This window comes from Delphinapterus leucas, chromosome 7 (genome assembly GCF_059928025.1).
Source record: "Delphinapterus leucas isolate spDelLeu-1000000601 "Yukka" chromosome 7, BTC_Dleu_Yukka2, whole genome shotgun sequence".
Lineage (NCBI taxonomy): Eukaryota > Metazoa > Chordata > Mammalia > Artiodactyla > Monodontidae > Delphinapterus > Delphinapterus leucas.
Window position 1 is genome coordinate 30,368,183 of NC_143135.1, and position 21,847 is coordinate 30,390,029.

The window sequence follows — 21,847 nt, forward strand, 5'->3', positions numbered from 1 at the left end:
TATAACATCTTTAAACTCTCTTACTTGCTGTTTCTTTAGCAAAATGAGACACGTTGTTGTACATAAGTCTCTGAAATACTTTACGATGTAATATATGCACTGTTGAGAAAACTCGTATCAGGCATAACTTCAGCCATTAATACTACAGACATATATTTCCAGATGCCTCATGCTCAGAATTGCTTATAAGCTCCACGAGGGCAGGAATCAAGTCTCGCTTAGCATCGCTTTAGCTCTTCCCTTGCCTATATTTGTGCCTTGCACGTAACACACTCGTAAATGTTGAATACACTGAAAGACCTGGAAAAATTGCCTTTGGAAATTGACATTTTATTAGTAAATTAATATGCTTAGCAAAAGTTTATTCCATGAACATCGAGTGTGTGCCTCTTGTTCCAGCCATGCTACTGTCTTCATGGGGGGAGGAGGGAAGATAAGGATGATGTTTCCTGTTTTAACATTGATAAAGCTCCTACGTGTGCCAGGCATTGTGTGGAGAGCTTCACATCTGCAAGTTCACTTGATCATCACAGGAAATGTATAAGAAAGGTATTCTTTATCCCCATTTTAAGCTCAGAACACTGAGGCACAGAATGCTTAAGTAACATGTTCAAGGTCGTATGTTAATAATCTCTAACCAGGATTTGAACCCAGCAGTCTTACTCCAGAGCTTGTGCCCTCCTCCACTCTACCACGCTGGCTCACAAGTGTCCACGGGTGATCTGGTTTGGTGGAGAAGACAGACATAAACACAAATAAAATACAGCGTGGGAGTGCCATCAGGAGGGATGAACAAAGGGCTGTGGGAGCAGAGAGGAAGGGAACTTGCTCTGCCTTGGGGAGCTGGAAGGCTTCGCAGCAGAGGTGACATTTGAGCTGGGTCATTTAGTCTTCTGCGGGGCAGCTGCCTGAGTTCTGCCCTGTTTGAAATAAGCACATTTACAAGAGAATAGTGGAGCACATTCTACTTGATGGATTGGATTGACAGTTTGGAAGTAACTCCCCAGAATGATGGCTTTGTTAGGTATTTGTTCTCCAAGAACCCTACCTGCCACTCCCCTTCAGTGAATTGTGGCAAGAAAGCTGTCACATTAAGCTGTCACTCAGGATATTTGTGAGAGGGGGAGGGAGGAACAAATTATGGGCAGGACTAGGTATTTTCAGAACAGTCTCCAACCCGGAAAGATTATATTTCAGAGCGTTTAAAAATGAACACAACGGCCTTTTTTAGGTTGTGCAAAAAGAAAATTGAATAATGAAAAGTTAATTAGGCTATGGAGATTTTAAAAAGCTAGACATTCTGATTCTTATCCACTATAATATGTGAAGCTTTGTTTAAAGCCAAGATGGGGGGAAAAAAAAAGGGCAGACATGAATTATAGAACTGCACAAAGTTCTTATAGAGATTGCTTAACTGTAAAAATGTTTTATCTTTTTCTCTGTGATTTTTAAGGAGTTTGTAAGAAGCAGTTTCAATTCCAATTTTTTGTCTCTTGTCTAGCTGTTGGCTTTAAGAATACCTCTTGAGTTTGGCTGTTTCTTTCAGTGTGTATATGTGAAGCTAATGAAAGGTTTAGGAGCCCAGCCTAGATCTTTCTAAATGAGGTCTGCTAACAGTTGTATTTCTGGAGAAATGGTTGCACAGCACTTCTGATCCTGCTTTCCACCCACCCCCTTCTAAACAACCCCTCCTTCAGCCTCCACTCCCCAAGCCTGCCATGCAAAGAACTTGCTTTGTTACTGATGATAATATTTAAGCTCTAAAATTTTAACAGTATTTCAGTTGCAAATAAATGGAAATTGTGTATTCTGTTTAATGTGTCTCAGAAAATCCCTGCTATTTTTTTTCTTTAAATACAAGAAAACAGGCGTGTAATGCCTCATTGAAAAAGGCCTGTAGGGGTGCTTTGTGCAGGTCTTAATTAAGGGCTTTGAAAGACCAAACAAAAGGAAAAAGGAAAATGCTACAGGGTTATTGTTATTCCACCCCATTGGCTCAGCTAGCTGACCATCCATTGGAGCATTTTGTCCATTTTGAAACTGAATGACACTTTTGTTCGTGATTAACAGAGGTGAAAGAAGCCAATTATTGGGCCGTCTTTTTCCATAGAGCAGCTGCTGTTAGATTTAACTGCAGGCAAATATGGCCTTTTACTACCACAAGGATGTTGTGATGACAGTTTATTTTTATAGAACTATGTGGTAGAAAACAAAATCTGTCTGACTCCTGTTATGAATATGCCCTGGAATTTATCATGAAAGGGTGATTTTCATGTTCTAGCTGTTCCACCGTTCTCTTTTTAAAAATCACATCTATGTGTGTGTGTGTGTGTGTGTGTGTGTGTGTGTAATACATATATGTACTCATTTTTAAACAGCTTTTTAGGTATGAGATTCCAACAGTAAAGTTATATAAGATATTTGTTAATATGCATATTTGTAAGCTGCTTCAACTTTTCCCTATTTTAATTTTAGTAACTCCTCACCTCCGCGCCCCCTCCCCCCTTGTTAAAGTTGCAGAGTAGTTAGTGGAAGATGGAGTGGTGTTGCCTGGATCTCAAGCTATTTTGATACATAGGCTACTTAGGTGGGACAAATGAGTCTCAGAGACCACCTACTCATTAGTTCAGACTTCGGCCACTCAAGCTTTCTGTAATAGGAATGTAACTTGGGAGGAATCTCCCATGAGCCTTGATATTAAACTAACATGTAATAATGGGGTGGAGCTGGGGGAGGGGCACAGAGATCAGCTCTCAGGAACCACCCTCCTCTGATACATACACTCTTAGATGATGGGGCAGGAGGTGCGGCTTGGGGCACAGGGTCAGCTGTGCTTTCCTTCAGTAAGACTTTAGGTCTTCATTTTTATCTGTTGAGGATCCTGGTGCAGTGGACAAGGCACCGTGTCCAGTCTACTTGGGCAAGTTTCTTAACCTTGCTGAGCCTCAGTTTATTCCCCTAGTTGGAGTTAATAATACCTGTCTCTCAGAGTAGTTGTGAGAATTAAATGAACTGAGTCTGTTATGTGTCTAGCCCAGTGCCTGGCCCATAGGAAATGTGAAACTGAGTCCCCCTAAAACTAAGTCCCCCTGCTGAGTTTATGATTAACTTCTCTGTCCAAAACTTCGTGGGCTTTCTTGTCCTGGCCTTGTTCCCCTAAGAATTGAGGAGTATCAAAGAAAAGGGAGGATTGAAACTGAGCAGGACCCTGCGGGGCCTTCCTAGATACAAAAGCCCCTCCTTGTCCCCTGTTTCTTGTTTATAGAAAAAGGCTTTAGTCTCCTAGGCCTTCCCTGAGTTCTAAAGAGCAAACTCAAGCAGTTACTAATCAGGGAAGTGAGGGAGTGCAGAAGCAAAGGAAAAGAGATTAAACAAGAAAAGTAATGACAACTTGAACAATAGTTCCGCAATAAAACAGAGTCCTAGTTCCTCCTCAGGGGATATACATAACAATCTGACACATATTTTTGAGCTGTTCTGCAGAAACTAGACCCCCACTCAGATGGAGGATGGTGACTATGTGCTGACCACCAGCACTTAGACCCCAGACTGGTTGGAACCAGAAGGTTGATGGTTAAGATTTCCAAAACATCACCCTGTTACCTCACCACCAACCAATCAGAAGAAAGTTCACAAGCTGCAACCCTCACCCCAAATGTTGCCTTTAAACACCCTCCTCCAAAAGCCAATGGGGAGTTCAAGTCTTTTGAGCCCAAGATGCCTGTTCTCCTGGCATGGCACCCTGAAATAAATGCTGTATTTTCCTTCATCACAACCTGGTGTCAGTAGATTGGCTTTGCTGCATGGCGGGCCAGTAGACCCAAGTTTGGTTCAGTAATAAATGTTTGATCTGCTAATTCCCTTTCCCTTTTTAGGCTTGAGGAGTCACCTCATACCTAAATCTGAAGCCAGGGGGCAAGAGTTCAGTAACTTCTTACCCAATTTGTTTTTTTTCTTAGCAGGTTTTCTAGTAGCAGAGGGTTGACTTGTAAGGGATAATTTAATGAGAATAAATGGCTTCCCTCTGCTATGCTCTCTTAATCCTTGGCCTAGGACAGAACCAGTGTGACTCTTCCCTGCTTTGTAGACCATCTGGGAACATCCTGGAATATGGACTTGTTCTTTGAGAACTGTTGTCATAATTCATTTAAGAGTCATCTCAGGCCTGGCTCTGTCTTGCTCTGTAACCCAGGGAAAGTCACTTAACTTCTGGGCTTTATTGGCAACATAGTGGTAATAACACTTAGCTCACTTCCCACTTTGCAGATCTGTTTTGAAGATGATTACCTCATAGGTGGTTTTAAAGAACTCTGTAGATATCATTTCAGTACATTAAAATGGAAGGGCGAGGTCCCCCAAATTGTACCACAAAGTAAAATACAAATTTATGGCAAGGTAGGTAACCTAGTTGTGTAGCTACATGGGATTGTTTCATTTGGACAAGCTTTTTAATATTGAAGTTCGGTTTGGGGCTCACTGGGGTCTTGGGATAGCATTTTCATCCCCATGGGAGAGTAATTTTGCTATGATTGTATTAGACTTCCCACAAGACGAGGTGTTGGAGGTGGGTTGTGTATCTCTTCTCCCCTAACTTGGTTCCCCATTCCTCCTTTCCATCTTAAACCTTTGCCCCATGTTCTTTCTAACTCTCCTTCTCAGGTTGAAACACTTTCCTGCATTCTCAGCCTCTTTGCTGGTTCTCTCCTGAGGACACTGCTTCCCTGCAGCCTTTTGGTTAGGTGCTGCCCATCTTCCCACACCATTTAGAGAGTAGCATTGACGTTCCTGCCTGGCCCCAATTCTGCCCGGAGGTCATTATGACCTCTGCTCCTTCTGTGGTACATGACCTTCAGTTCTGATCCCTCCCTAGTACTGTCATCGGCTGGCTTCTCTCTTGGCTCCCTCTAAAGAATTAGGTGCTAAGCTCATGGTCTTCTCATTTCTGCCAGCTCTGCACTACTGTTAAGTCCTGTTATTTATTTATCCCAGATGGGTATGTCTTCCAACACCCTTGCCTCTCATTTCATTTCTCTTCATCACACTGGTGAGCCTGATCACCTCCACTGCAGCCATTTCCTGCCATGGCTGCAGCCTGGACCTTGCCAACACCCCAAGCTGCTACATACCTCTTGACCATAACCTATTATTATAAAAATATTTAGCTCAGTTTCTCCATGACTGTCACTACTCAGATTTTTCAACCTCATCATGTCCTCAAGTCCCTGGATCCTTTTACTTTCTCTCCATCATTGATTCGTTTTTTCCCCTGGTCCGATAACGGTCCACTGACGGTTCCTTCAGTGTCTCTCACCCTATATCCTTAACCTTCTTATCCTGTTGGCTTATCAGAGGTGACTTTTTGTTTAACGATGAGAACAGTCTATTTGGTCATCAGGGCTGCTTTTCTTTGTGAAATACCTAGTAGGTCCCAAACTAAATACTTATCACATGAACCTCAGGGGAATAAAAAGTGACTCATGATTTGAGGAGCTAGTTAACTCTTAGAGGCTCATTGCTCAGATGGAATGGCTTGATGGAGAAGGAGCTTTCCCTTGTGGTGCTGTGTGGTCTTATTCAGATGTAAAACCTGCTCTGGGTTCTAGTTGCCTCATCTGTATAATGAGACTGCTTGGCTATGTGACCCCCCAGTTTTTTTCTAGCCCTTCACATGTATGATACTATCAATAATTACATTACCTGTAATGTAATCCATGACTTGATAAAAAAACTAATTTGTTCTAACCCTCCGTTTCCTTAGCTATATCACTTGAGGTAAGTCAGGTGACTGCTCTGGGCCTCAGTTTCCCCATTTTTAAAAAGGGACAGTATCCCAGCTTTGTCTGCCTCACAAGGTTGTTGTGAAGTTCAAATAATATCAGGAATGTAAAAGTAAGATCTAGGTGGTGGTTCTCAAATGTGCCACTTCAATGTGTATTTGAATCGCCAAGAGGGTAAGTAAAACTCAGATAGCTGGGCTCCACCCCCAAGGTTTTTGATTCAGCAGACCTGGGGTGGAGCCCAATAATTTGAATTTCTAGTACATCCCCAGGTGATGCTACTGCTGCTGGTCCCGAGAGCACACTTGGAGAACCACTGCTTTCAGGCACTCTAGACATGTGAGATATCACTTTCTTATCCTTCCGAACTGTTCCCTGTAGGCCTGTTGACCATACATTTTAGTCAGAAATCAGGACAAGCCTAAGGGTCTTTGTGGGAACAAAGTTACAAAATAATTGGAATTCAGACTTCCTGAGCATCTTGGACCTACTCTTGTCTTGTGCCTAACTATGTAAAACTATATTTCTCCAGGAATTAACTCATGGAAATGACTGATCTTGGATCAAAAGACTACTTAATAGTACTGTACTGTGTAACACCAGAATCTTTTTCCATAAGGTGTCTGTAAATAAGAGGTCTCAAAAACAGGAAGACCCTTTTTCTCAAAGAAGGTGCCACACAGAAAACTCAAGATGATGTGGGAATTATTGCTATCAGGTTTCACAGACTGGAGACAGAGGTGGCTTTCAGAATGGGTTTGGAGAAGGATCTCCTAGGCATGTAATTGTATTCCTTCCCACGTTCTCCACGCCTCTGCACGCCCCCTCACACTGGTTAAGATGCATGATAGAAATTGTACCTCAAGGAACATTAGAGAATGATTATTCATATTAAAACATCATTCCCTAGGATTTCTTTCAGGGAGCTCCAGTTTTTAATGTATTGGCTCATTACCTGCTTCGTGAAAGGGCCAGGATATGGGGAGGGAAGTAGAGCAGAAAGAGGTGGACACACGAAAACTGCACATGTTGAGAACCTTGTCAATTCAAAGCGCACCTGAAGGAATGTAAGATGGTGCAGCCACTGTGGAAAACAGTATGACAGTTCCTCAAAATTTCAATTACCATATGATCCAGCAATTCCACTCCTAGTTATATACCCAAAAGACTTGAAGCAGGCTCTTGAAGAGATATTTGAACACATACACTTACATTATTCACAATAGTCAAAAAGTAGAAATCACCCAAGTGTCTACTGGTCGATGAATGGATAAGCAAAATGTGGTATATGGGTACAATGGAATATCATTCAGCCTTGCAAAAGAAGGGAATCCTGACACATGCTACATCATGAATAAACTTTTAAAGGCATTATACTAAGTGAAAGAAGCCAGTCGCAAAAGGATAAATACTGTATGATTCCATTCTATTTGAGGTACTTAGAGTAGTAAGATTCATAGAGACAGAATGTAGAATGACGGCTGCCAGGGTCTGGCGGGAGTGAGGAATGGGGATTTATGATTTAATGGGTACAGAGTTTCAGTTTTGCAAGATGAAAAAAGTTCTGTGGTTTGATGGTGGTCGATGGACACTGCATGACAGTATGAATATACTTAGTGCCACTGAACTGTACACTTAAAAATGGTTAAAATGGTAAATTTTCTGTTATATGTAAATAATATCTCCATTAGACAATGTCAGTATTCTTGTCCATCATGGTTTTTCAATCTCAGCATTGACATTTTACGCTGGGTAATTCTTTGCTGTGGGGCTGGGTTCTTCTGAGAAATGGAACTCTGTAGGATATATATATGAGATTTATGATAAGGAATTGGCTCATGCGTTTATGGAAGTTGAGAGGTCCCAAGATCTGCAGTTGGTGAGCTAGAGACCCAGGGGAGACAATGTGAACCCAGAGGCCTGACAATCAGGAGAACTGATGGTTTGAAGGCCTGAGACCCAAGAGAGCAGTAGTGTAGTTTCAGTCCAAGTCTGAGTCTGAGGCAGGAGAAGACTGATGTCTCTGCTTGAAGACAGGCAGGGAGAGTGAATTCCCCCTCATTCTACCTTTTTATTCTATTCAGGCCTTCAACAGATACAGTGAGGCCCACCCACCTTGGGGAGGGCAATCTGCTTTACTCACTCTACTGATTCAGATGTTAATCTCATCCAGGAATACCCCGACAGACACATCCAGAATAATGTTTATCCAAATATCTGGTCACCCTGTGGCCCATTCAAGTGGACACATAAAATTAACCATCTCAGGGCTTCCCTGGTGGCGCAGTGGTTGAGAGTCCGCCTGCCGATGCAGGGGACACGGGTTCGTGCCCCGGTCCGGGAAGATCCCACATGCCGTGGAGCGGCTGGGCCCGTGAGCCATGGCCGCTGAGCCTGCGCGTCCGGAGCCTGTGCTCCGCAACGGGAGAGGCCATAACAATGAGAAGCCCGCGTACCGCAAAAAAAAAAAATAAAAACATCTCAGAGCCTATCCTATGCATTGTTGGAGGTTTAACAGCATCCTTAGCCTCTATTCCCTAGATGAACCCCCGTTTCTCCAGTTGTGACAACTAAAACTATCTCCACTCATTGCTAAATGTCTCCTGGAGACAAAAATCAAGCCTGGTTGAGAACCATTGTTGTACATTCTTCAGATCTTAGGTAAGGAAAATAGATATTCTTTCTAGACTTGGCATTTGTTTTGCTATCTTCTTGTGTGTTTTTAGATTTTGATATTTGTATGTAATGCACATTAATTACTAATTTGGGAGAAATATAGGAAAAGATCCTGGTCTTGATTTTGGTTATGTAGCTTTGAAAAAAGAAAATGTCCCATGTTGGGGCTTAGATTTGTTCATCAATACAAGTTCTAGGGATGGGATTGGGGTTGGAGGCAGCTTTGACTAGATCATCTCTGTGGCTTGTTTTAGCATAAACACACACACACACACACACACACACACACACACACGACTCCAGTCCTTTAAATGAGATTCAGGTAAAACTATAAAGACTTTAGAAATAGAACCATCTTCTTTCCATGCCTGGCATGACAAGGATTAGAAGGACAGATTTCATCCCTATTCTTATAGGAAATACCTGACTAGGTGGTATTCAGTAAAAATAGCCACTCGTTTCGAATTTTAACTCACTATTTGTAAAGCACTTTGTAAAAAGTGCACATTATGGAGATATATTGGTTTGAATGAGTGCTACGAGGTACCACTTTGAAACTTTCTTCCACACTAGAAAATAGCAGCGTGTCGTGGGTCTATCCACTGTGCATGGCTAATTATGATTTCTTTTCAAAATAGCAACTTATTAAAAAAAATTGGCCAAGACAATAAGGTTCTTTGGTTATTTTTAAGGAAGAAATTACTAAGATGCAAAATCAGTTTTAAAATAAAAATGAGAGTGTGTATATTTGGACTAACTTACATGTTTACATTGGTTGTCCTGGCTCAGCCACATAAGTGGCAGTTTGCACTCTGGGCCAAGCGTTTCAGCCTTGCCATCCCCCAAATTTTAGACCCATCCCAACTTTCTATGGCTCATGTTGCTGTCTAAATATTGGGTGGAAACAACAGAAGAACCAAAATAAAGTGTTGGGGGGGATTATTTGAAATTAAAACTAGTTAGTAACCAAACCAAACAGACGTGATGTGTGCCAGGTTTTTTAGTGTCACCCATCTTTCACCCCCTTCAACCTCCTTTCAACACCCCACCCCACCCATTTTTCTGGTTGCAGTGCCCAACCAAGCAGGAGGCCCATCACACAGATACAGGATTTGCAAACACATGATATGTAGGCCTGGAGTTACTTATAGGAATATGATTTGCATGATAACATGAACAAACAATATTAAGTTAACACCTGTGACAAGGGCAAAAACTCCACTAGCGATTTTCACTACCATGTTGTAAACTATAATTACGAAAATTGTAGGGCTCTTAGGAAACATCTTTACTGCTCTCATGATTTATTTTCCTGAGATTTTTCTTCTTTTTTTCTCTCCACCTATATGATGGAAAACTATGGTGGAAAAACTACACAGTCAATGTTTTAATTATATAAGTGGCTTCACTTTCCACCAAACCAAAGGACACTCCTATTCTTATAGGATAAATTTCCTGGAAAAGTAAATGGTTTCAGAATATTTCTTAAAATAATTTGGTAGTGCCTGACAGTTGTGTGTGTTTTTAAAATTTTTTTTTAATCGAATTACAATATTGTGTTAGTTTCCTGGTGTGCATGTGTTTTAAGGCTTACGGTACAGTGATTATGGAGACAGGGTTTTGGAGACAAGCTGTCTGGGAGCTCGAATCCTGGCTTCTTACTTTTGGGCAGTTCCATTGCCAGTTCTGGAAAATGGGAATAGCAATGGATTGTTGTGAGAATAAGGCATGTGGATCATTTGTTACAGTGCCTGGCACTAGGTGCCAGCTCTTTTTGTCATTGAAAGTAGTGTTGTTTAGTGGAAGTGGTATTTGTTCAAAGAAGTGTTATCTAGAAAAGATAATACTGTTGTTAGAATTTGATCCTTTAAAAATTGATCGTTTAAAAACTACTTAAAAATTGTAAGTAGTCAGAAAGGTCGTCTGATGTAACGGTGTTGGTTCCCACCTGCCTGTGTGACGAATTGCAGGGTGAAAAATGAAGACTAGGGGTAATGTTGTGATTTTTAAATAAGTCTTTTAGTCATCTTAAAGGACCATCTTTTATTCTAAGATTATGTTCTTATGGCTTATTTTGATATTAAATGCCCCCCACACCCTTAAAATAGATGTTTTATAGATGTTCTCACATGTCAAAAAAAAAAAAAAATTGGTAACCCTGCTTTGGTCTCCCCAGTCGTGTGGGATTTAGGGGGTAGGGTTAGAAGCTCTACTGATTTCAGGTACCAGAATTCTGGGAGTTGAATTCATAGTAGGCATCCTCTCTTGTGTCTTTGACAAATGGTCTTCTAGCCAGTGCCCAAGATCTCCGGCGACAAGGCAACGGCTTCCCTTACTGAACATCTCTAAAGCATTAAGAGTGTCCTTTTATGTTATATTTTGTGATATATTCTGCCTTGCAGTTTCAGTATAATGGAAAGACCGAAGGCTTCTACTCCAAATTTTATCTTACTTTGGGTATGTAAGGCCAGAGTTGTTATGAATATTACAAGGGGACACAAGTGTAAACACTAAGCCTATATAAGACAGTTGGAAATCGTTTCTCTCCTTCTTCCTCTCCCATCTATACCATCTGTTCATTGTACCTAGTTTGCTCATCTACATTTTCTCTGATCTCCACGAGAGCTCTTCTCTTCCTCCTTTTCAGCTCATCTTCCCTAGACCAGGTAGCCTGTATTTTCTGTGGCCCCCCTAGTCAGAGTTTCGAGACCTGCCACCATCCCAGCCTTCAGTTTTGCAGGCAGGCTACATGAAGTCTCCTTATTTAGTTCATGCATTCTGCTTGGGCACCTAGTATATGCAGCATAATAATAGTAATCCTCAAGTTCACAGAGGCCTCTATAGTTTTCAAAATGTTTTCCTACCTCCCCAGCCCTGTGGCAGGCAGATGCTTTCCCATTTGCCCATGAGGAACCTGAGAGCCTTTCTAAGAACAAACAGACATCATTTGATTTTAGAGTTGGGAAGGCTTTGCATACCATGCCAGCCTCACATCCCAGAAGAGAAACAGGAAATAGAGAAGAGTTAAGGGACTTGTCTTAGGCCACATGGCCAGCGTTTGTTGATGGCCCTTGGGCATTGGGTTCCATTTTGGAGTCTGGTTTTGGCCCAGAAGTTGAACCACTACACCGTGCTGCCTCTGCTCTGCAGTGGGTGCAGAGAAGCGTAAAGCAAATAAAACAGGGCTCCTTAGAGCAAGCAATTTGCAAATGGTTAGTTTTACCTTTCTGTTCAGTTCCTTAAACAGTTTCCAGCAGCTGAAATGATGATGGGTACAAACTTTGAAAAGAAGGTTCACATTGAGTGGTATTGTTCAGGGAGGGTATTTTATAGGCAACCTTGAAAAAAATTAGATTAGGTTGTGGGAGGAGAGAATAGAAGTGTGAGGGGTCTAGTGCAGTGTTTCTTAAAGTATCTGTGGTGATGGGCCAGCTTTGTTCTTTTAAATTTCCAATCCAGTGTGGCTCGATACTTTTGTAAAATATAATAATGATTAATTTTTAGAAAAATAAAATGAAAAAAAGTAAAACGGCAAGATACAAACCTATGAAGTTTTTATTATTTGACTTAAGGCATAAAATTACTTTGTCAAGTTGCTCCAAGGTGAACTTTGAATATCTCTGTGGTCTCAATGTGTCTTGCTGACAGACTACACACTATCCCCACGTTTTGAGGAACACTGTCTCACATGAACAAAAGTGAGAAGGCTTAGTCCTCAGTGGCGGGGAGGGGATGGGGCGCGGGGGTCTGAGGGAGGAAGACATAGTCAGACCAGGTGCGTGTAGGTGAAGCGTGGAAAGAAAAAGAAGGTGAAAGTGGTGTTAGCTGATAGAGAATCCCAGCCTTGAGCAGGGAGAGGGGAGTTTAAATTTGGCACCATGAGCAACAGGGAGCCTCTGCAAGTTCTTAAGCAAGATTGCTGGCTTGTCAGTGCTCCACTGAATGATGCTCTTGGATATTCCCAGTGACTAAGATACTTGCTGCCTTTGTAAGCTCTGTAGGTATCTGAAACTACTTTTTTTTTTTTTCCCCGTACGCGGGCCTCTCACTGTTGTGGCCTCTCGCGTTGCGGAGCACAGGCTCCGGACGCGCAGGCTCAGCGGCCATGGCTCACGGGCCCAGCCGCTCCGCGGCATGTGGGATCTTCCCGGGCCGGGGTGCGAACCCGTGTCCCCTGCATCGGCAGGCGGACTCTCAACCACTGCGCCACCAGGGAAGCCCCTGAAACTACTTTGATGCATGCCAGTTACTCTTCCATGATTTCTGGTTTTGTTCATTTTTCTCTGTTTATATCATCCGAAGAGCAGAAATAGGCTGCTTTTGCAGGACGCTTCTTCTTGAATTTTGCTTTTGGACCTTCACCGGGGGACACTTTTGTCTAGAGTAGATCAGCCAGTTTCCCGCACTCCCCGCCTGTTGCTTTACCACCTCTGTGCAGTTGCAGTCAATTGCAGTTGTCTTCCAGAAGATTTCTGATTTTTAAAGCAAATACAGTTGGCCCTCCGTATCCGCAGGTCCCCCATCCATGGATTCAGCCAACCACAGACCATGTACCATGTTTACGATTGCAGTTGGTTGAATCCGCGGATGCAGAGGGGCCTGACTCTGGGACTTGAGCATCCGAGGATTTAGGTATCCACCACAGGTCCTGGAACCAATCCCGGAGGGTACCAAGGGATGGCTGTACTTGTTTTGTTTCTGAGCACTTTGAACACAAGGTCAAAGATGGGGGCTGGGGAGAGAGAGTATGGAGGAAGAGCCTGTGTGGGAGAGGTATTCAGGGAACTGTAAAGGTAGCCCATCTGAAGTAGGATCGGTGCTCCTGGTATATGGAATGTTTTTTTAATTGTTTGCCTACTAGAGAGTGGCAGTGCTCTGCTATAGAGACCCCTATTTTGGTCCTGAACTACCATGGCCAAGAATTTACCCGAAGTCTGAGGGCTAGTAACCAGCAGGGTGTGATGTCTAACAGCCAGTGTGTATGGAGTACTTTCTGTGTGACGGGAGTGATCTCAGCAATTTACATGTGTTACCTTATTTACTTCTCCCAGCAACCTTCTGAGGTAGGTGCCATTATTCATTATTATTTTTTTTATATAAATTTATTTATTTATTATTTAATTTTGGCTGTGTTGGGTCTTCGTTGCTGCACGCCGGCTTTCTCTAGTTGTGGCGAGCGGGGGCTACTCTTCGTTGCAGTGTGCAGCTTCTCATTGCTGTGGCTTCTCTTGCTGCGGAGCACGGGCTCTAGGCACTCGGGCTTCAGTAGTTGTGGCACGTGGGCTCAGTAGTTGTGGCACTCAGGCTCAGTAGTTGTGGCACATGGGCTTAGTTGCTCCGCGGCATGTGGGATCTTCCCAGACCAGGGCTCGAACCCGTGTCCCCTGCATTGGCAGGCGGATTCTTAACCACTGCACCACCAGGGAAGTCCCTATTCATTATTTTTTAGATGAGGAAGCTGAAGCACAGAAGTTGACCAATTTGTTGAAGTTCATACAGCTAATACGTGGTGGAGCCTGGATTTGAACCCAGGCAGCCTTGCTGCAAAGCCAGTGTTGAGCAATTGTGTTTGACCTCTTGAGACAGATGTGATTCTACAGTGTGGCCGGAGTGCTCTAAGGATTGGTCACCTTGCCGTGGTTTTGTCAGCTCTACAAAGAGATAATCATTCTATCCTGAGTGCTAAGAAATATGGGGGGAAATATAGTGACCTAAGTGTCAAGAAGTAAGAAAAGCAGAAGAAAAAGGTACCTGAGTTTAGCGGTGTCTTCGGGGTATTGAATAACGATAGGCGTTTAAACATTCAAAACGTTTGAGTAGTTTTAGTTCAGTAGCCCGCAGTTTCATTAAGGGATGAGATGCCTTGTCTCCTCAAGTAACTACAGTGTGTTAGGCCGTGGACTAGGAGTTAGAAGATTGGTGGTGAACAGGACAGACTAGACCTTTGCCCTTGTAAATGTTCTCTTCTGGTGGGGAAGACCGTGAATACTTAAGGAAGCAGCATAATATAAGGTACTGCAGTGGCTCTCACATTTGCACGTGCATCAAAATCATCCGGAGAGTTTGTTAACACCCCTAGAGTGTCTGATTAGTAGGTCTGGAGTAGAACCCAAGACTGTACCTCTCTATCAGATTCCCGGATGATGCTAGAACGAAGGCCCAGTGCAGCCAAAAATTTAAAAACAAAAATTAATTAATTAAAAAAATGAAAAGGTAACAAATAAGATAATTTGAATGATGAGAGCTAGAAAGAGGAAATAAACTGGATGGTGAGGGAGTAAACTGGAAGCCACTGTCATGGGGCTAAGGGTTGACATTTGAGATGAAACCAGAAGGTGAGCATGAACCTGCCCTGAGGGGAGCTGGGGAAACGCCTCCAAGTGGTAAACAGAAAGGAGCTTGGGTGAGCTGGGGGTAGGGGAATGAATGGTTTGGGATGAGGTTGGGGAGGAACCCAGGGACAGGTCAGGTAGGGCCTTGTTGGAGAGTGAATAGAGTTCTAAGGAGATAATAAATAAATAAATAAGTTTAAAAAAAAGTTATTTGGATGCTGGTACCCTGCCCCGCCCCACCCCACCCCACCCCCGCCCGGCTCGCTGCCCCCAGGGGCAAACCTTCACTCAGTTATCTGGAAAATTTGGCCATCCAGGCAACTCATTCTCTGAAATCTCTGGTTTAGTATATTCATGGAGAGTATAATCTGTGTGTGTGTCATTGCTTAATTGTTGGCATGTAGTGACTCCGCTGGTAATTTAAATTAATAGACTGCATATAAGCACACCATTGTTCTTCTTAGATCTCAATGGAGCTTTGATTGGCACTTAAGTGGTGGTGTATTTGAATTAATTACTGTAGCTGAGAAAGAGCTGGGAAAACACATTAGGGAAAAAAAAATGTAGTTGTGATGTGCTGTAGGAGTGAAAGGAATACATTCAGTGTGAGAGTGAGGCTGGAATCAGTGCTCCTGGACTTAAGAGAATGAAGGAATAGATGCCAAGTAGTCACAGACATCTGGGGTTCTGTCTGCACTGCCGCACCCTTAGGAGGTGTGGTCAGCCAGGAGCCCCACCTGCTCTTGAGGGAGCCCACCCTCCCGCACCTTCCTTCCCAGCAGGGGGAATAGTCACATTGTAGGTCCCCTTTCCTCATCTATCAGCATCCTAGCCCAGTCAGTTCCACCTCAGGCGGTCTCTTTCTCACATGTTTACACACATCCTCTTTAAACCTTGTGTTTCTTTTCCTTTTCTCTTTTAAATCTTGCCCAGTTACCTCAGGAAATTCTCTCCCTTTCTTTGTTCTATTCCCAGAGCCAAAATAAGAAAGAAAAAATTCTAGTCATGGTTAGTGTTTATGAGATTCATGCTCTGATAAGCCTATTGACAAGTGATCTAATTACCAAATCCTGTGGCTAATCTATTTCCTGATTGCGTGGTGGCATTGGACAGTGTATTTACTTGATCTCTTAGAAGCTTTTCCTTCAGATTCTTCCCTCCCTTTCCTGATAATTCCCTTCCTCTTTCTGTTCCTCCAATTGAGTTATTTCTAAACCTTTGTTTCTCAGCCATTTTCTTTCTATTTCTGCATGTCCTCTCTGGGCGATGCCACCCACTCTGGAGTTTACATTCTCCCGTGACTTTACCCCTCCCTGACATTGTGCCTCAATTCTGGGCTGGCATTTGTTACCATCCAACACATAACAACTCATGACCTGACAGAGCCAACACACTCTGCCCTCCTGTCATGTCCCTAACTGATGGCAGCATCCCCCTCCCAGATCTGTGGGCAAAAAACCACGGTGTCATCTTCGAGGTTCAACTGTACCTTTTCCCCAGCCTCTAATCACTACGTTCTGCTGGTTCTGCCTCTGAGGGGGCTCTTTTCTTCCTTTTCCTCTCTGGCCGTTGTGCTGTTGTATCTCTCCCTCTCAACCTTCTCGCTTCCATGATCACCCTTTTATAAAACCACCCAAATGGGCTTGTGCATTTGTTGGCTTCTGAGCGTCAGGCACATAGAGAGTGCTCAAAAAGGACTGGTCTGATCCTCCTTATTCCGAAAAGAATTCAAGATAGCTTTTACCAAAATGCTTAAGATAAAATACAAAATAACTGGCTAGAAGACTGGGACTGTCCCCTACCCCCAGATTAGGACCAGAGAAGATCAACTGGAGACAGGAATTCCTGAAGCTGCCCATCTAATGTATATACATTTGTGAAAGAGGGGGTTACAATTTTGGCTCAGAAAATCTTAGTAGCTGATGGGAAGAGGGAGAGAGAATCCACTTCTGTGATTCCACATTGTCTATAAGATAAAAAGGACACACTGTGCAGGAGAAACACAGCTCTTCTTGGAACTGAGGTCAGAGAGAAGTTTTTCCCAAGGGCTCTGCTGAAGGGAACACTGTGTGGCTTCATGAATCATAACCTCATCTCATTCTTACAGTATCCATAGCAATCCGTTTCATGGCGCTGCTGCTTCTGACCTCATTCAGCGTGGGCCAGTAGCAGAGTGCCAGTGTGTCATTTCAATCAAGGTAGTCGTAAAGGTGTAGAGAAGGTAAACGTCGTGCCCATCCACCAGAATTTCTTTGTAAAGCAGCCTTCTTTATGTTCCTTAAAAAATTTTCCATAGCTCCTGGTTTCTGTCCTCAAGTTCTTTATTATACGGACATTCAGTGTGCTCTGTAATCTGAGCCTATGTTATCCTTCTGGGTTTGCCCCTGACCTGTGAACTCCACATCCCAGCCAGACCAGCCTACTTGCTGTCCTTCACACATGCTGTTCCTTTAGCATCAGAGGCCCTGCCTTCTACCTTTTTACCTGGTTTGCATACAGCTCCTTTTTTCCCGCCCCCTAAGATCAGAGGGAATATTTTAATCATCAAGCCAATAAAGATATGTTGAACAACAAAAAAAGCTGTGAGTTCTTTACATGAAACTGAACATATTAATCCATCAATACATCAACACCTTTTTTTTTTTTTTTTTTTGCTGTACGTGGGCCTCTCACTGTTGTGGCCTCTCCCGTTGCGGAGCACAGGCTCCGGACGCACAGGCTCAGCGGCCATGGCTCATGGGCCCAGACGCTCCGCGGCATGTGGGATCTTCCCAGACCGGGGCACGAACCCGTGTCCCCTGCATCGGCAGGTAGACTCTTAACCACTGCGCCACCAGGGAAGCCCCATCAACACCTTTTAAAGGTGTCCAGAATTCCATTTTACGGTTTAGCCTCATTTTAAACATAAGACTTCTTCAAGGACCAACATCCTTAATGAGTAAAAAGAGACTTTTCATGCATTTACTGAGTTAAGTACAGGTAGCATTGGTTTGTTTCTTTCCATGTTTTGGTTGTAGTACTTGTTCATTAGCTGAGCTACAGTTGAGGGGCTCAGCCAGCTCTTACCCATTAACTTCAGAATCTAAGCACCATTGAACACGTTGTTTCTGGGGAAGTTATTTTCCCCAGTCCCAAAGCATACTGCTAAAATATTACTGCCACATGCTCTAGTTTAAGGTAGTAGAAAGAACCCTGAACTGGGATTTATCGTTTTGATTCTGATCTTGGTTCTTTGATTAATTAAATATTTAACCCCTCTGGGCCTCTTGCCTCATTATTAAAATGAGATGATTAGATGGTGATGGGGGATGATGATAATAATAAAAATAATAATAGTTGACTTTGAGTGTTTGCTGTGGGCTAGGTAACTGTGCTGGGCACTGGCTGGAGGTTACATCCTCTAATCCTCACGACGATGTTCTGAAGTCAGAAGTGTTATCCCCATTTACACTTGAAGAAACTGAGGCACAGAGAAATTAAGGGTTATACAGGGTTATAACAGGATGATTATAACAGGGTTATACAGCCAGTGAGCGAGCAGAGCTGTGTTCAAACCCAGGGCTCTTGGTCAGGCTTCTGGGAGAAACTTTTAATCACTCTGCTTTCTAGTTCAGTGGTTCTTTGAGATGCTATTTATAGGACAAAGCCTGTATTTTGAATTTTTGAGGAAGAAAAATTAGTTTTACTGAAATCCAATTTTACATCATTCCTCCCAAGCTATTTTTAAATCCAGGAACTTGTATTGAAATGAAAGCTTTGCTCTCTCTCTTGCTTTTTCCCAAATGTGTTTGCATGTAAGGTTATTACTCGGTTATAGCAGTAGACTTTGGGAGGAAATCTGTCATTAATGCCCTTTGCTGTCCATAAACAATGTGTTCTTGATGTCTGTCCCAGACGCAGATCAGGTGTCAGTTGTCAAGACGAAGATATTTTATATGCCTCTCCTTTCTTTTCTCCTGCAGCCAGGCCTTTGACTATCTTTAGATGGTTGGGAAATTAAGCCTTTTCAAACATTTCTCTTTTTTGGGAAATGCTAAGTAAGTACTTGTTACATGACTGTTAAAGCATTTAATGTAGTGTCTGGCATGTCATTCATTAAACTGGCCACACATTGAGCTAGAGGCTTGGGGTACATTCGTGAGCAAAACACGGACCCTGCCCTAATGGTACAGAAGGTCTAGGTGGAGGAGCAGGAAATTGATCAGTGATATTTACAAACACTACAGATGCTCATAAGATGTTTTCCATATTATTATTATCATCATAATATTATACAGATGAGGAATTAGCCTTTTATTTAAGCCCTCCCCGAGGTAATCCAAACCAAGATTTCCACTTCTTCCCATCATAACTCATTCAACACTATTCAGTCATAGCTATAGCTGTTAGTGGGATGATGATTTAATTTATCATCCAAATGACCACCCCTTTGAAAGTGAAAAGGAGGACTATTAATAATTATGCTGAGGGCTTCCCTGGTGGCGCAGTGGTTGAGAGTCCGCCTGCCGATGCGGGGGCCGCAGGTTCGTGCCCCAGTCCGGGAGGATCCCACGTGCCGCGGAGCGGCTGGGCCCGTGAGCCATGGCCAATGAGCCTGCGCGTCCGGAGCCTGTGCTCCGCAACGGGAGAGGCCACCAAAAAAAAAAAAAAAATAAAATAATAATAATAATTATGCTGAGACAATAGATGTAAACTGGGATTGTCCAAGGCAGACTGGAGTGAGTTGTCATCCTCCTTATTGGTATCTGAATTGGCCTCTTAATCTGCAACATTCTTTAATTGTGGTTAAGCTCTTTATGGGGGCGGGTGGCGGGGAGAGAGGGAGAGAGAGAGTGTGTGTGTGTGTGTGTGTGTGCGCGTGCGTGTGCATGCACCCGTGCACAAATGGATCGGAGGTGTGTACCTGGTTTCACTGGAGGTTGGGGGGATTAAAGATCCTCCTCCTTATAGGAATTTATTTTCTAAGACATTATTTCTTCTTGGCTTCCAATTTAATAACAAAACTGCTTCAACAAAACATCAAGTCAGCTGAGGAATTGAGAGATTTTCCTGGATGGACATTCTAAAGCAATAACTTTTTTTTTTTTAACTAGCCATTGTGCCTTTATTTTTTAATTTTGTATTGGAGTATAGTTGATTTACAATGTTGTGTGAGTTTCAGGTGTACAACAAAGTGAATCAGCTATATGTATACATGTATCTACTCTTTTTTAGATTCTTTTCCCATATAGTCATTTTCCCATATAGGTCATTACAGAGTATTGTGTTTTGGAGTTCCTAGTGTGTATGTGTGTCTTTCTCTTTTTATTAAACAGATTTCAGGGTAGCCTATTGTTTTCTGTCCAGGGTAAAAAACAAAGGACCATATGACCCATAATGATTGCAAAAATTAGAAGGAAAGTGAAGGGCTTTGTGACCTGAACTTCTTAGAACGTGAAGACTTATCACAAATAGAGCTGTCCAGAAGTATGAGAAAACCAGACTTGAGAATCTTTGCTCCCAAAGATCCAGGATCAACTCAGATTTGATTGCCTAGCTGCTTCTATATTGACTTTAATGAGTTGTAAGTCATTCCCAAGGGAATACCTTGAATGACTTTTTATCAACTGGCATTATCAATGTCTGTTGTCTAATAGTCAACTGTATCCCAGTTACAATTTTGAGTCATTCCTCTATGGATAGAATACACTTTATAAGCCTTTTAAAAAATGGCCATCAGAGCGGAGAATGGGGAAGGTGTGTGTGGTGTGTGTGTATTGCATGCCTCCTGGCTTGAAGGGAAGCAATCGCCCCACAAAGCCTGCATTACAGGGATGGTGAAACCCCAGAGTCTGCCCCTGGGTTCAGGCCTTGACGGTTGGCAGCTGGTCTTCAGGGTATAGACTGCCTCATCATTTGGAATTTTCCTCTTGCCTCAACATAATGAGGTCAGTGCCTCAGTGTCTTGGAAATTAAAGCTCCTCTTGCCTGGGATGATTATTGGATGTGCAAACAGTGTTTATTGGGAGGCCCCTTTTGGATTTGGGGCATTGGAAAGGATTTACTGGGGTGTAGATTTTTTGGTGGGGGGGTCTTTTTTGTTTTTAACCTTCAAATCACTACATTATTGAAGGATGGTTTTGTCAGGTTATTTATAAACATTTTATGCATTTTATGTAAGTGGAAATTTGTCATGCTGTTATCATATATTTCTAGAAATCTCGATAGAGCCCGGGGTAGCCAAGTAGAAATTTAGCTAACTCAGCTGATTTATCCACAGTTCTGTTGAAACAGTTGAAAAGTAATACTGTAATAAAGTCTTTTAAATGTGTGCCTGTATGTCTCTTCCTCTCCCTCCCTCCCTCTCTCTCTCTCTTTTTAATAAAGAAAGTTCAGGGTAGCTCACTGTGACATTCTCTCATATTGCTACTGTCAGTTTTAGAAAACCAATGTCACTAAAATATGAAAGTACTGGGGTGTACTTGAAGGAAGTACTTTAAAGGTTACTACATCCATTCTGCCAACCTGGTGGTGCTGGGGAAGCAGCTGGAGTTTTGAATCCATTTGGCAGGAGGAATAAAAAGATTTGGCTTGAATACCCAAGTCCTTGAACTCATGGATCTTGCTATATTACACAGACAATATATATGAACTTAAAACTACACGATATATGTGAACTTGCGACTTTGCCATCAGGAAGACAGAAGCCCACGAGTGCAGGAACAAAATTTCGTGAGACAATACTTACCTTTATTACATTTGATGCATTCTGATATTTTTCTATTTTATTCTCTGTTCCTTCTTATTTCAATTGAAAAAAAAAGTTGGCTATGACCCATTAAAATGATTTCACTGCCCATTAATTGGTTTTGAGCTGAAGTTTAAAAAAATGAGCGTCTGAACAGCAGTTTTTGTGGGTGGGTGTGCATGTTTGAAGGCAAGGACCATGAAGTAATGTTTTCCTATCAGTGGTGTTAATAAGTGTAGCTATAATAAAACGTCAACCGTTTAGTTAATTAGAATATTTACCATAATAAATGCTGTGGGATTGATTTCTTTGTGAATAGTGCATTTTGTCTGCTA

At 42.5% G+C, this 21,847-nt stretch overlaps 1 protein-coding gene across 1 annotated transcript in view; it reads left to right on the plus strand.

Moving 5' to 3' along the window:
* Window positions 1–21,847, plus strand: part of LGR4 (leucine rich repeat containing G protein-coupled receptor 4) — a 99,542-nt gene that overhangs the window by 19,560 nt on the left and 58,135 nt on the right. The gene's annotated exons all lie outside the window — the stretch shown is intronic.